Raw genomic sequence first — 12,681 nt, 5'->3', positions numbered from 1 at the left:
TGAAGCTATATTGTATTGATATAGAAAACCAGGTAGGTAGGGCGCCGTGGCTTAGTTGGTTATAGCGCCTGTCTAGTAAACAGGAGATCCTGGGTTCGAGTCCCAGCGGTGCCTTTTCCTTGGGTAATCTTTAATCAGTAACTGCTACAATGAGTAAATCAACCCTTTTTTTATTGGTGTCAGACTATGACTAACAGTATGCAGAGCTTTGGTGTGTGCTTAGACTTGCAGATAATCATCAGACCACTGGGATTTACATATGCATAGTAAATTTATTATTTGCCTCAAATATTAGCAGCACTACTGTTATTTTATAGGAAGGTTGGCCAAGGAAGCCGTTTCTTCATCTGGGCTCTGTGGCGCAATGGATAGCGCGTTGGACTTCTAGATAAATAGCTGGAGCAATTCAAAGGTTGTGGGTTCGAGTCTCACCAGAGTCGAGAGTGTTTCTTCTTCTTTATAGCTCTGTCTACTACCTTTTTGTACTTTTATTTGCAAGATTTTCTCTAGTCTTTTTACCTAATTAATAGCAATTTCAAACTTTCAGAAATATTCTGTTTGATGTTGGGGTATTGGAACATATTTGTGCTGCAGAAGATTCTGCATGTATTTGTGAAAAGCGAGATGAAGCAGTTTGAAATGTAGGATTTTAGCCTTTTCTGAATCAGAATGATGTTTGCTGATCCATTAAAAGATGTTTAAACGGAACCTGAAGGGTAAACAAAAGATGCTAAGTTTTGTGTGTACATTCTGCGTGACAATTTCTAGTACTCTGTACATGTATATGATAGGTTTAAGCAATTGAGACAAACTTTCAGAGTTGATGTTATTTGTTTCTGGAAAATGCAGAGGTTCCTAATCAGGGAAGTTGTTTTTGCTTTTTGTGTGAAGTTTGTATGCAAGAGAATGTTTTTGAGTTTGCCTGAAGCTATATTGTGTTGATATAGAGAACCAGTCAGGTAGGGTGCCGTGGCTTAGTTGGTTATGGCGCCTGTCTAGTAAACAGGAGATCCTGGGTTCGAATCCCAGCGGTGCCTTTTCCTTGGGTAATCTTTAATCAGTAACTGCTACAATGAGTAAATCAACCCTTTTTTTATTTGCGTCAGACTATGACTAACAGTATGCAGAGCTTTGGTGTGTGCTTAGACTTGCAGATAATCATCAGACCACTGGGATTTACATATGCATAGTAAATTTATTATTTGCCTCAAATATTAGCAGCACTACTGTTCTTTTATAGGAAGGTTGGCCAAGGAAGCAGTTTCTTCATCTGGGCTCTGTGGCGCAATGGATAGCGCATTGGACTTCTAGATAAATAGCTGGAGCAATTCAAAGGTTGTGGGCTCGAGTCTCACCAGAGTCGAGAGTGTTTCCCCTTCTTCATAGCTCTGTCTACTACCTTTTTGTACTTTTATTTGCAAGATTTTCTCTAGTCTTTTTACCTAATTAATAGCAATTTCAAACTTTCAGAAATATTCTGTTTGATGTTGGGGTATTGGAACATATTTGTGCTGCAGAAGATTCTGCATGTATTTGTGAAAAGTGAGATGAAGCAGTTTGAAATGTTGGATTTTAGCCTTTTGTGAATCAGAATGATGTTTGCTGATCCATTAAAAGATGTTTAAACGGAACCTGAAGGGTAAATAAAAGATGCTAAATTTTGTGTGTACATTCTGTGTGACAAGGTCTAGTACTCTGTACATGTATATGATGGGTTTAAGAAATTGAGACAAGCTTTCACATTTGTTGTTATTTGTTTCTGGAAAATGCAGAGGTTCCTAATCAGGGAAGTTGTTTTTGCTGTCTGTGTGAAGTTTGTATGTAAGAGAATGTTTTTGAGTTTGCCTGAAGCTATATTGTATTGATATAGAAAACCAGGTAGGTAGGGCGCCGTGGCTTAGTTGGTTATAGCGCCTGTCTAGTAAACAGGAGATCCTGGGTTCGAATCCCAGCGGTGCCTTTTCCTTGGGTAATCTTTAATCAGTAACTGCTACAATGAGTAAATCAACCCTTTTTTTATTGGTGTCAGACTATGACTAACAGTATGCAGAGCTTTGGTGTGTGCTTAGACTTGCAGATAATCATCAGACCACTGGGATTTACATATGCATAGTAAATTTATTATTTGCCTCAAATATTAGCAGCACTACTGTTATTTTATAGGAAGGTTGGCCAAGGAAGCAGTTTCTTCATCTGGGCTCTGTGGCGCAATGGATAGCGCATTGGACTTCTAGATAAATAGCTGGAGCAATTCAAAGGTTGTGGGTTCGAGTCTCACCAGAGTCGAGAGTGTTTCCTCTTCTTCATAGCTCTGTCTACTACCTTTTTGTACTTTTATTTGCAAGATTTTCTCTAGTCTTTTTACCTAATTAATAGCAATTTCAAACTTTCAGAAATATTCTGTTTGATGTTGGGGTATTGGAACATATTTGTGCTGCAGAAGATTCTGCATGTATTTGTGAAAAGTGAGATGAAGCAGTTTGAAATGTTGGATTTTAGCCTTTTGTGAATCAGAATGATGTTTGCTGATCCATTAAAAGATGTTTAAACGGAACCTGAAGGGTAAACAAAAGATGCTAAATTTTGTGTGTACATTCTGTGTGACAAGGTCTAGTACTCTGTACATGTATATGATGGGTTTAAGAAATTGAGACAAGCTTTCACATTTTTTGTTATTTGTTTCTGGAAAATGCAGAGGTTCCTAATCAGGGAAGTTGTTTTTCCTGTCTGTGTGAAGTTTGTATGTAAGAGAATGTTTTTGAGTTTGCCTGAAGCTATATTGTATTGATATAGAAAACCAGGCAGGTAGGGCGCCGTGGCTTAGTTGGTTATAGCGCCTGTCTAGTAAACAGGAGATCCTGGGTTCGAATCCCAGCGGTGCCTTTTCCTTGGGTAATCTTTAATCAGTAACTGCTACAATGAGTAAATCAACCCTTTTTTTATTGGCGTCAGACTATGACTAACAGTATGCAGAGCTTTTGGTTGTGCTTAGACTTGCAGATAATCATCAGACCACTGGGATTTACATATGCATAGTAAATTTATTATTTGCCTCAAATATTAGCAGCACTACTGTTATTTTATAGGAAGGTTGGCCAAGGAAGCCGTTTCTTCATCTGGGCTCTGTGGCGCAATGGATAGCGCGTTGGACTTCTAGATAAATAGCTGGAGCAATTCAAAGGTTGTGGGTTCGAGTCTCACCAGAGTCGAGAGTGTTTCTTCTTCTTTATAGCTCTGTCTACTACCTTTTTGTACTTTTATTTGCAAGATTTTCTCTAGTCTTTTTACCTAATTAATAGCAATTTCAAACTTTCAGAAATATTCTGTTTGATGTTGGGGTATTGGAACATATTTGTGCTGCAGAAGATTCTGCATGTATTTGTGAAAAGCGAGATGAAGCAGTTTGAAATGTTGGATTTTAGCCTTTTGTGAATCAGAATGATGTTTGCTGATCCATTAAAAGATGTTTAAACGGAACCTGAAGGGTAAACAAAAGATGCTAAATTTTGTGTGTACATTCTGTGTGACAAGGTCTAGTACTCTGTACATGTATATGATGGGTTTAAGAAATTGAGACAAGCTTTCACATTTGTTGTTATTTGTTTCTGGAAAATGCAGAGGTTCCTAATCAGGGAAGTTGTTTTTGCTGTCTGTGTGAAGTTTGTATGTAAGAGAATGTTTTTGAGTTTGCCTGAAGCTATATTGTATTGATATAGAAAACCAGGTAGGTAGGGCGCCGTGGCTTAGTTGGTTATAGCGCCTGTCTAGTAAACAGGAGATCCTGGGTTCGAGTCCCAGCGGTGCCTTTTCCTTGGGTAATCTTTAATCAGTAACTGCTACAATGAGTAAATCAACCCTTTTTTTATTGGTGTCAGACTATGACTAACAGTATGCAGAGCTTTGGTGTGTGCTTAGACTTGCAGATAATCATCAGACCACTGGGATTTACATATGCATAGTAAATTTATTATTTGCCTCAAATATTAGCAGCACTACTGTTATTTTATAGGAAGGTTGGCCAAGGAAGCAGTTTTTTCATCTGGGCTATGTGGTGCAATGGATAGCGCATTGGACTTCTAGATAAATAGCTGGAGCAATTCAAAGGTTGTGGGTTTGAGTCTCACCAGAGTCGAGAGTGTTTCCTCTTCTTTATAGCTCTATCTACTACCTTTTTGTACTTTTATTTGCAAGATTTTCTCTAGTCTTTTTACCTAATTAATAGCAATTTCAAACTTTCAGAAATATTCTGTTTGATGTTGGGGTATTGGAACATATTTGTGCTGCAGAAGATTCTGCATGTATTTGTGAAAAGTGAGATGAAGCAGTTTGAAATGTTGGATTTTAGCCTTTTGTGAATCAGAATGATGTTTGCTGATCCATTAAAAGATGTTTAAACGGAACCTGAAGGGTAAACAAAAGATGCTAAATTTTGTGTGTACATTCTGTGTGACAAGGTCTAGTACTCTGTACATGTATATGATGGGTTTAAGAAATTGAGACAAGCTTTCACATTTGTTGTTATTTGTTTCTGGAAAATGCAGAGGTTCCTAATCAGGGAAGTTGTTTTTGCTGTCTGTGTGAAGTTTGTATGTAAGAGAATGTTTTTGAGTTTGCCTGAAGCTATATTGTATTGATATAGAAAACCAGGTAGGTAGGGCGCCGTGGCTTAGTTGGTTATAGCGCCTGTCTAGTAAACAGGAGATCCTGGGTTCGAGTCCCAGCGGTGCCTTTTCCTTGGGTAATCTTTAATCAGTAACTGCTACAATGAGTAAATCAACCCTTTTTTTATTGGTGTCAGACTATGACTAACAGTATGCAGAGCTTTGGTGTGTGCTTAGACTTGCAGATAATCATCAGACCACTGGGATTTACATATGCATAGTAAATTTATTATTTGCCTCAAATATTAGCAGCACTACTGTTATTTTATAGGAAGGTTGGCCAAGGAAGCAGTTTTTTCATCTGGGCTATGTGGTGCAATGGATAGCGCATTGGACTTCTAGATAAATAGCTGGAGCAATTCAAAGGTTGTGGGTTTGAGTCTCACCAGAGTCGAGAGTGTTTCCTCTTCTTTATAGCTCTATCTACTACCTTTTTGTACTTTTATTTGCAAGATTTTCTCTAGTCTTTTTACCTAATTAATAGCAATTTCAAACTTTCAGAAATATTCTGTTTGATGTTGGGGTATTGGAACATATTTGTGCTGCAGAAGATTCTGCATGTATTTGTGAAAAGTGAGATGAAGCAGTTTGAAATGTTGGATTTTAGCCTTTTGTGAATCAGAATGATGTTTGCTGATCCATTAAAAGATGTTTAAACGGAACCTGAAGGGTAAACAAAAGATGCTAAATTTTGTGTGTACATTCTGTGTGACAAGGTCTAGTACTCTGTACATGTATATGATGGGTTTAAGAAATTGAGACAAGCTTTCACATTTTTTGTTATTTGTTTCTGGAAAATGCAGAGGTTCCTAATCAGGGAAGTTGTTTTTCCTGTCTGTGTGAAGTTTGTATGTAAGAGAATGTTTTTGAGTTTGCCTGAAGCTATATTGTATTGATATAGAAAACCAGGCAGGTAGGGCGCCGTGGCTTAGTTGGTTATAGCGCCTGTCTAGTAAACAGGAGATCCTGGGTTCGAATCCCAGCGGTGCCTTTTCCTTGGGTAATCTTTAATCAGTAACTGCTACAATGAGTAAATCAACCCTTTTTTTATTGGCGTCAGACTATGACTAACAGTATGCAGAGCTTTTGGTTGTGCTTAGACTTGCAGATAATCATCAGACCACTGGGATTTACATATGCATAGTAAATTTATTATTTGCCTCAAATATTAGCAGCACTACTGTTATTTTATAGGAAGGTTGGCCAAGGAAGCCGTTTCTTCATCTGGGCTCTGTGGCGCAATGGATAGCGCATTGGACTTCTAGATAAATAGCTGGAGCAATTCAAAGGTTGTGGGTTCGAGTCTCACCAGAGTCGAGAGTGTTTCTTCTTCTTTATAGCTCTGTCTACTACCTTTTTGTACTTTTATTTGCAAGATTTTCTCTAGTCTTTTTACCTAATTAATAGCAATTTCAAACTTTCAGAAATATTCTGTTTGATGTTGGGGTATTGGAACATATTTGTGCTGCAGAAGATTCTGCATGTATTTGTGAAAAGCGAGATGAAGCAGTTTGAAATGTTGGATTTTAGCCTTTTGTGAATCAGAATGATGTTTGCTGATCCATTAAAAGATGTTTAAACGGAACCTGAAGGGTAAACAAAAGATGCTAAATTTTGTGTGTACATTCTGTGTGACAAGGTCTAGTACTCTGTACATGTATATGATGGGTTTAAGAAATTGAGACAAGCTTTCACATTTGTTGTTATTTGTTTCTGGAAAATGCAGAGGTTCCTAATCAGGGAAGTTGTTTTTGCTGTCTGTGTGAAGTTTGTATGTAAGAGAATGTTTTTGAGTTTGCCTGAAGCTATATTGTATTGATATAGAAAACCAGGTAGGTAGGGCGCCGTGGCTTAGTTGGTTATAGCGCCTGTCTAGTAAACAGGAGATCCTGGGTTCGAGTCCCAGCGGTGCCTTTTCCTTGGGTAATCTTTAATCAGTAACTGCTACAATGAGTAAATCAACCCTTTTTTTATTGGTGTCAGACTATGACTAACAGTATGCAGAGCTTTGGTGTGTGCTTAGACTTGCAGATAATCATCAGACCACTGGGATTTACATATGCATAGTAAATTTATTATTTGCCTCAAATATTAGCAGCACTACTGTTATTTTATAGGAAGGTTGGCCAAGGAAGCAGTTTTTTCATCTGGGCTATGTGGTGCAATGGATAGCGCATTGGACTTCTAGATAAATAGCTGGAGCAATTCAAAGGTTGTGGGTTTGAGTCTCACCAGAGTCGAGAGTGTTTCCTCTTCTTTATAGCTCTATCTACTACCTTTTTGTACTTTTATTTGCAAGATTTTCTCTAGTCTTTTTACCTAATTAATAGCAATTTCAAACTTTCAGAAATATTCTGTTTGATGTTGGGGTATTGGAACATATTTGTGCTGCAGAAGATTCTGCATGTATTTGTGAAAAGTGAGATGAAGCAGTTTGAAATGTTGGATTTTAGCCTTTTGTGAATCAGAATGATGTTTGCTGATCCATTAAAAGATGTTTAAACGGAACCTGAAGGGTAAACAAAAGATGCTAAATTTTGTGTGTACATTCTGTGTGACAAGGTCTAGTACTCTGTACATGTATATGATGGGTTTAAGAAATTGAGACAAGCTTTCACATTTGTTGTTATTTGTTTCTGGAAAATGCAGAGGTTCCTAATCAGGGAAGTTGTTTTTGCTGTCTGTGTGAAGTTTGTATGTAAGAGAATGTTTTTGAGTTTGCCTGAAGCTATATTGTATTGATATAGAAAACCAGGTAGGTAGGGCGCCGTGGCTTAGTTGGTTATAGCGCCTGTCTAGTAAACAGGAGATCCTGGGTTCGAGTCCCAGCGGTGCCTTTTCCTTGGGTAATCTTTAATCAGTAACTGCTACAATGAGTAAATCAACCCTTTTTTTATTGGTGTCAGACTATGACTAACAGTATGCAGAGCTTTGGTGTGTGCTTAGACTTGCAGATAATCATCAGACCACTGGGATTTACATATGCATAGTAAATTTATTATTTGCCTCAAATATTAGCAGCACTACTGTTATTTTATAGGAAGGTTGGCCAAGGAAGCAGTTTTTTCATCTGGGCTATGTGGTGCAATGGATAGCGCATTGGACTTCTAGATAAATAGCTGGAGCAATTCAAAGGTTGTGGGTTTGAGTCTCACCAGAGTCGAGAGTGTTTCCTCTTCTTTATAGCTCTATCTACTACCTTTTTGTACTTTTATTTGCAAGATTTTCTCTAGTCTTTTTACCTAATTAATAGCAATTTCAAACTTTCAGAAATATTCTGTTTGATGTTGGGGTATTGGAACATATTTGTGCTGCAGAAGATTCTGCATGTATTTGTGAAAAGTGAGATGAAGCAGTTTGAAATGTTGGATTTTAGCCTTTTGTGAATCAGAATGATGTTTGCTGATCCATTAAAAGATGTTTAAACGGAACCTGAAGGGTAAACAAAAGATGCTAAATTTTGTGTGTACATTCTGTGTGACAAGGTCTAGTACTCTGTACATGTATATGATGGGTTTAAGAAATTGAGACAAGCTTTCACATTTTTTGTTATTTGTTTCTGGAAAATGCAGAGGTTCCTAATCAGGGAAGTTGTTTTTCCTGTCTGTGTGAAGTTTGTATGTAAGAGAATGTTTTTGAGTTTGCCTGAAGCTATATTGTATTGATATAGAAAACCAGGCAGGTAGGGCGCCGTGGCTTAGTTGGTTATAGCGCCTGTCTAGTAAACAGGAGATCCTGGGTTCGAATCCCAGCGGTGCCTTTTCCTTGGGTAATCTTTAATCAGTAACTGCTACAATGAGTAAATCAACCCTTTTTTTATTGGCGTCAGACTATGACTAACAGTATGCAGAGCTTTTGGTTGTGCTTAGACTTGCAGATAATCATCAGACCACTGGGATTTACATATGCATAGTAAATTTATTATTTGCCTCAAATATTAGCAGCACTACTGTTATTTTATAGGAAGGTTGGCCAAGGAAGCCGTTTCTTCATCTGGGCTCTGTGGCGCAATGGATAGCGCATTGGACTTCTAGATAAATAGCTGGAGCAATTCAAAGGTTGTGGGTTCGAGTCTCACCAGAGTCGAGAGTGTTTCTTCTTCTTTATAGCTCTGTCTACTACCTTTTTGTACTTTTATTTGCAAGATTTTCTCTAGTCTTTTTACCTAATTAATAGCAATTTCAAACTTTCAGAAATATTCTGTTTGATGTTGGGGTATTGGAACATATTTGTGCTGCAGAAGATTCTGCATGTATTTGTGAAAAGCGAGATGAAGCAGTTTGAAATGTTGGATTTTAGCCTTTTGTGAATCAGAATGATGTTTGCTGATCCATTAAAAGATGTTTAAACGGAACCTGAAGGGTAAACAAAAGATGCTAAATTTTGTGTGTACATTCTGTGTGACAAGGTCTAGTACTCTGTACATGTATATGATGGGTTTAAGAAATTGAGACAAGCTTTCACATTTGTTGTTATTTGTTTCTGGAAAATGCAGAGGTTCCTAATCAGGGAAGTTGTTTTTGCTGTCTGTGTGAAGTTTGTATGTAAGAGAATGTTTTTGAGTTTGCCTGAAGCTATATTGTATTGATATAGAAAACCAGGTAGGTAGGGCGCCGTGGCTTAGTTGGTTATAGCGCCTGTCTAGTAAACAGGAGATCCTGGGTTCGAGTCCCAGCGGTGCCTTTTCCTTGGGTAATCTTTAATCAGTAACTGCTACAATGAGTAAATCAACCCTTTTTTTATTGGTGTCAGACTATGACTAACAGTATGCAGAGCTTTGGTGTGTGCTTAGACTTGCAGATAATCATCAGACCACTGGGATTTACATATGCATAGTAAATTTATTATTTGCCTCAAATATTAGCAGCACTACTGTTATTTTATAGGAAGGTTGGCCAAGGAAGCAGTTTTTTCATCTGGGCTATGTGGTGCAATGGATAGCGCATTGGACTTCTAGATAAATAGCTGGAGCAATTCAAAGGTTGTGGGTTTGAGTCTCACCAGAGTCGAGAGTGTTTCCTCTTCTTTATAGCTCTATCTACTACCTTTTTGTACTTTTATTTGCAAGATTTTCTCTAGTCTTTTTACCTAATTAATAGCAATTTCAAACTTTCAGAAATATTCTGTTTGATGTTGGGGTATTGGAACATATTTGTGCTGCAGAAGATTCTGCATGTATTTGTGAAAAGTGAGATGAAGCAGTTTGAAATGTTGGATTTTAGCCTTTTGTGAATCAGAATGATGTTTGCTGATCCATTAAAAGATGTTTAAACGGAACCTGAAGGGTAAACAAAAGATGCTAAATTTTGTGTGTACATTCTGTGTGACAAGGTCTAGTACTCTGTACATGTATATGATGGGTTTAAGAAATTGAGACAAGCTTTCACATTTGTTGTTATTTGTTTCTGGAAAATGCAGAGGTTCCTAATCAGGGAAGTTGTTTTTGCTGTCTGTGTGAAGTTTGTATGTAAGAGAATGTTTTTGAGTTTGCCTGAAGCTATATTGTATTGATATAGAAAACCAGGTAGGTAGGGCGCCGTGGCTTAGTTGGTTATAGTGCCTGTCTAGTAAACAGGAGATCCTGGGTTCGAGTCCCAGCGGTGCCTTTTCCTTGGGTAATCTTTAATCAGTAACTGCTACAATGAGTAAATCAACCCTTTTTTTATTGGTGTCAGACTATGACTAACAGTATGCAGAGCTTTGGTGTGTGCTTAGACTTGCAGATAATCATCAGACCACTGGGATTTACATATGCATAGTAAATTTATTATTTGCCTCAAATATTAGCAGCACTACTGTTATTTTATAGGAAGGTTGGCCAAGGAAGCAGTTTTTTCATCTGGGCTATGTGGTGCAATGGATAGCGCATTGGACTTCTAGATAAATAGCTGGAGCAATTCAAAGGTTGTGGGTTTGAGTCTCACCAGAGTCGAGAGTGTTTCCTCTTCTTTATAGCTCTATCTACTACCTTTTTGTACTTTTATTTGCAAGATTTTCTCTAGTCTTTTTACCTAATTAATAGCAATTTCAAACTTTCAGAAATATTCTGTTTGATGTTGGGGTATTGGAACATATTTGTGCTGCAGAAGATTCTGCATGTATTTGTGAAAAGTGAGATGAAGCAGTTTGAAATGTTGGATTTTAGCCTTTTGTGAATCAGAATGATGTTTGCTGATCCATTAAAAGATGTTTAAACGGAACCTGAAGGGTAAACAAAAGATGCTAAATTTTGTGTGTACATTCTGTGTGACAAGGTCTAGTACTCTGTACATGTATATGATGGGTTTAAGAAATTGAGACAAGCTTTCACATTTGTTGTTATTTGTTTCTGGAAAATGCAGAGGTTCCTAATCAGGGAAGTTGTTTTTGCTGTCTGTGTGAAGTTTGTATGTAAGAGAATGTTTTTGAGTTTGCCTGAAGCTATATTGTATTGATATAGAAAACCAGGTAGGTAGGGCGCCGTGGCTTAGTTGGTTATAGCGCCTGTCTAGTAAACAGGAGATCCTGGGTTCGAGTCCCAGCGGTGCCTTTTCCTTGGGTAATCTTTAATCAGTAACTGCTACAATGAGTAAATCAACCCTTTTTTTATTGGTGTCAGACTATGACTAACAGTATGCAGAGCTTTGGTGTGTGCTTAGACTTGCAGATAATCATCAGACCACTGGGATTTACATATGCATAGTAAATTTATTATTTGCCTCAAATATTAGCAGCACTACTGTTATTTTATAGGAAGGTTGGCCAAGGAAGCAGTTTTTTCATCTGGGCTATGTGGTGCAATGGATAGCGCATTGGACTTCTAGATAAATAGCTGGAGCAATTCAAAGGTTGTGGGTTTGAGTCTCACCAGAGTCGAGAGTGTTTCCTCTTCTTTATAGCTCTATCTACTACCTTTTTGTACTTTTATTTGCAAGATTTTCTCTAGTCTTTTTACCTAATTAATAGCAATTTCAAACTTTCAGAAATATTCTGTTTGATGTTGGGGTATTGGAACATATTTGTGCTGCAGAAGATTCTGCATGTATTTGTGAAAAGTGAGATGAAGCAGTTTGAAATGTTGGATTTTAGCCTTTTGTGAATCAGAATGATGTTTGCTGATCCATTAAAAGATGTTTAAACGGAACCTGAAGGGTAAACAAAAGATGCTAAATTTTGTGTGTACATTCTGTGTGACAAGGTCTAGTACTCTGTACATGTATATGATGGGTTTAAGAAATTGAGACAAGCTTTCACATTTTTTGTTATTTGTTTCTGGAAAATGCAGAGGTTCCTAATCAGGGAAGTTGTTTTTCCTGTCTGTGTGAAGTTTGTATGTAAGAGAATGTTTTTGAGTTTGCCTGAAGCTATATTGTATTGATATAGAAAACCAGGCAGGTAGGGCGCCGTGGCTTAGTTGGTTATAGCGCCTGTCTAGTAAACAGGAGATCCTGGGTTCGAATCCCAGCGGTGCCTTTTCCTTGGGTAATCTTTAATCAGTAACTGCTACAATGAGTAAATCAACCCTTTTTTTATTGGCGTCAGACTATGACTAACAGTATGCAGAGCTTTTGGTTGTGCTTAGACTTGCAGATAATCATCAGACCACTGGGATTTACATATGCATAGTAAATTTATTATTTGCCTCAAATATTAGCAGCACTACTGTTATTTTATAGGAAGGTTGGCCAAGGAAGCTGTTTCTTCATCTGGGCTCTGTGGCGCAATGGATAGCGCATTGGACTTCTAGATAAATAGCTGGAGCAATTCAAAGGTTGTGGGTTCGAGTCTCACCAGAGTCGAGAGTGTTTCTTCTTCTTTATAGCTCTGTCTACTACCTTTTTGTACTTTTATTTGCAAGATTTTCTCTAGTCTTTTTACCTAATTAATAGCAATTTCAAACTTTCAGAAATATTCTGTTTGATGTTGGGGTATTGGAACATAATTGTGCTGCAGAAGATTCTGCATGTATTTGTGAAAAGTGAGATGAAGCAGTTTGAAATGTTGGATTTTAGCCTTTTCTGAATCAGAATGATGTTTGCTG

The 12,681-nt window shown here is 37.6% G+C and overlaps 19 non-coding genes across 19 annotated transcripts; all 19 read left to right on the top strand.

The window, feature by feature from the left end:
* Nucleotides 1–40: 40 nt before the first annotated feature.
* trnat-agu (transfer RNA threonine (anticodon AGU)) lies at nt 41–114 on the top strand. Its single transcript has one exon. It is a non-coding gene; the product is annotated as a tRNA-Thr (tRNA).
* A 236-nt stretch (nt 115–350) lies between these two features.
* trnar-ucu (transfer RNA arginine (anticodon UCU)) lies at nt 351–440 on the top strand. Its single transcript is given in 2 exon segments — nt 351–387; nt 405–440. It is a non-coding gene; the product is annotated as a tRNA-Arg (tRNA).
* A 1,446-nt stretch (nt 441–1,886) lies between these two features.
* Nucleotides 1,887–1,960, top strand: trnat-agu (transfer RNA threonine (anticodon AGU)). The gene has a single exon. It is a non-coding gene; the product is annotated as a tRNA-Thr (tRNA).
* Nucleotides 1,961–2,196: 236 nt separating this feature from the next.
* trnar-ucu (transfer RNA arginine (anticodon UCU)) lies at nt 2,197–2,286 on the top strand. The gene is given in 2 exon segments: nt 2,197–2,233; nt 2,251–2,286. It is a non-coding gene; the product is annotated as a tRNA-Arg (tRNA).
* Nucleotides 2,287–2,809: 523 nt separating this feature from the next.
* Nucleotides 2,810–2,883, top strand: trnat-agu (transfer RNA threonine (anticodon AGU)). The gene has a single exon. It is a non-coding gene; the product is annotated as a tRNA-Thr (tRNA).
* A 236-nt stretch (nt 2,884–3,119) lies between these two features.
* On the top strand, nt 3,120–3,209 carry trnar-ucu (transfer RNA arginine (anticodon UCU)). The gene is given in 2 exon segments: nt 3,120–3,156; nt 3,174–3,209. It is a non-coding gene; the product is annotated as a tRNA-Arg (tRNA).
* Nucleotides 3,210–3,732: 523 nt separating this feature from the next.
* Nucleotides 3,733–3,806, top strand: trnat-agu (transfer RNA threonine (anticodon AGU)). Its single transcript has one exon. It is a non-coding gene; the product is annotated as a tRNA-Thr (tRNA).
* An 849-nt stretch (nt 3,807–4,655) lies between these two features.
* On the top strand, nt 4,656–4,729 carry trnat-agu (transfer RNA threonine (anticodon AGU)). The gene has a single exon. It is a non-coding gene; the product is annotated as a tRNA-Thr (tRNA).
* An 849-nt stretch (nt 4,730–5,578) lies between these two features.
* On the top strand, nt 5,579–5,652 carry trnat-agu (transfer RNA threonine (anticodon AGU)). The gene has a single exon. It is a non-coding gene; the product is annotated as a tRNA-Thr (tRNA).
* Nucleotides 5,653–5,888: 236 nt separating this feature from the next.
* trnar-ucu (transfer RNA arginine (anticodon UCU)) lies at nt 5,889–5,978 on the top strand. The gene is given in 2 exon segments: nt 5,889–5,925; nt 5,943–5,978. It is a non-coding gene; the product is annotated as a tRNA-Arg (tRNA).
* A 523-nt stretch (nt 5,979–6,501) lies between these two features.
* Nucleotides 6,502–6,575, top strand: trnat-agu (transfer RNA threonine (anticodon AGU)). The gene has a single exon. It is a non-coding gene; the product is annotated as a tRNA-Thr (tRNA).
* An 849-nt stretch (nt 6,576–7,424) lies between these two features.
* Nucleotides 7,425–7,498, top strand: trnat-agu (transfer RNA threonine (anticodon AGU)). The gene has a single exon. It is a non-coding gene; the product is annotated as a tRNA-Thr (tRNA).
* An 849-nt stretch (nt 7,499–8,347) lies between these two features.
* trnat-agu (transfer RNA threonine (anticodon AGU)) lies at nt 8,348–8,421 on the top strand. Its single transcript has one exon. It is a non-coding gene; the product is annotated as a tRNA-Thr (tRNA).
* Nucleotides 8,422–8,657: 236 nt separating this feature from the next.
* Nucleotides 8,658–8,747, top strand: trnar-ucu (transfer RNA arginine (anticodon UCU)). Its single transcript is given in 2 exon segments — nt 8,658–8,694; nt 8,712–8,747. It is a non-coding gene; the product is annotated as a tRNA-Arg (tRNA).
* Nucleotides 8,748–9,270: 523 nt separating this feature from the next.
* On the top strand, nt 9,271–9,344 carry trnat-agu (transfer RNA threonine (anticodon AGU)). The gene has a single exon. It is a non-coding gene; the product is annotated as a tRNA-Thr (tRNA).
* Nucleotides 9,345–10,193: 849 nt separating this feature from the next.
* Nucleotides 10,194–10,267, top strand: trnat-agu (transfer RNA threonine (anticodon AGU)). The gene has a single exon. It is a non-coding gene; the product is annotated as a tRNA-Thr (tRNA).
* Nucleotides 10,268–11,116: 849 nt separating this feature from the next.
* On the top strand, nt 11,117–11,190 carry trnat-agu (transfer RNA threonine (anticodon AGU)). The gene has a single exon. It is a non-coding gene; the product is annotated as a tRNA-Thr (tRNA).
* An 849-nt stretch (nt 11,191–12,039) lies between these two features.
* trnat-agu (transfer RNA threonine (anticodon AGU)) lies at nt 12,040–12,113 on the top strand. Its single transcript has one exon. It is a non-coding gene; the product is annotated as a tRNA-Thr (tRNA).
* Nucleotides 12,114–12,349: 236 nt separating this feature from the next.
* trnar-ucu (transfer RNA arginine (anticodon UCU)) lies at nt 12,350–12,439 on the top strand. The gene is given in 2 exon segments: nt 12,350–12,386; nt 12,404–12,439. It is a non-coding gene; the product is annotated as a tRNA-Arg (tRNA).
* The last annotated feature ends 242 nt before the right edge of the window (nt 12,440–12,681 follow it).

The sequence above is a fragment of the Salminus brasiliensis genome, chromosome 4, assembly GCF_030463535.1.
Source record: "Salminus brasiliensis chromosome 4, fSalBra1.hap2, whole genome shotgun sequence".
Taxonomy (NCBI): domain Eukaryota; kingdom Metazoa; phylum Chordata; class Actinopteri; order Characiformes; family Bryconidae; genus Salminus; species Salminus brasiliensis.
Note: the sequence above shows the minus strand (reverse complement) of the source record. Positions and strands in the feature narration are given on the sequence as shown.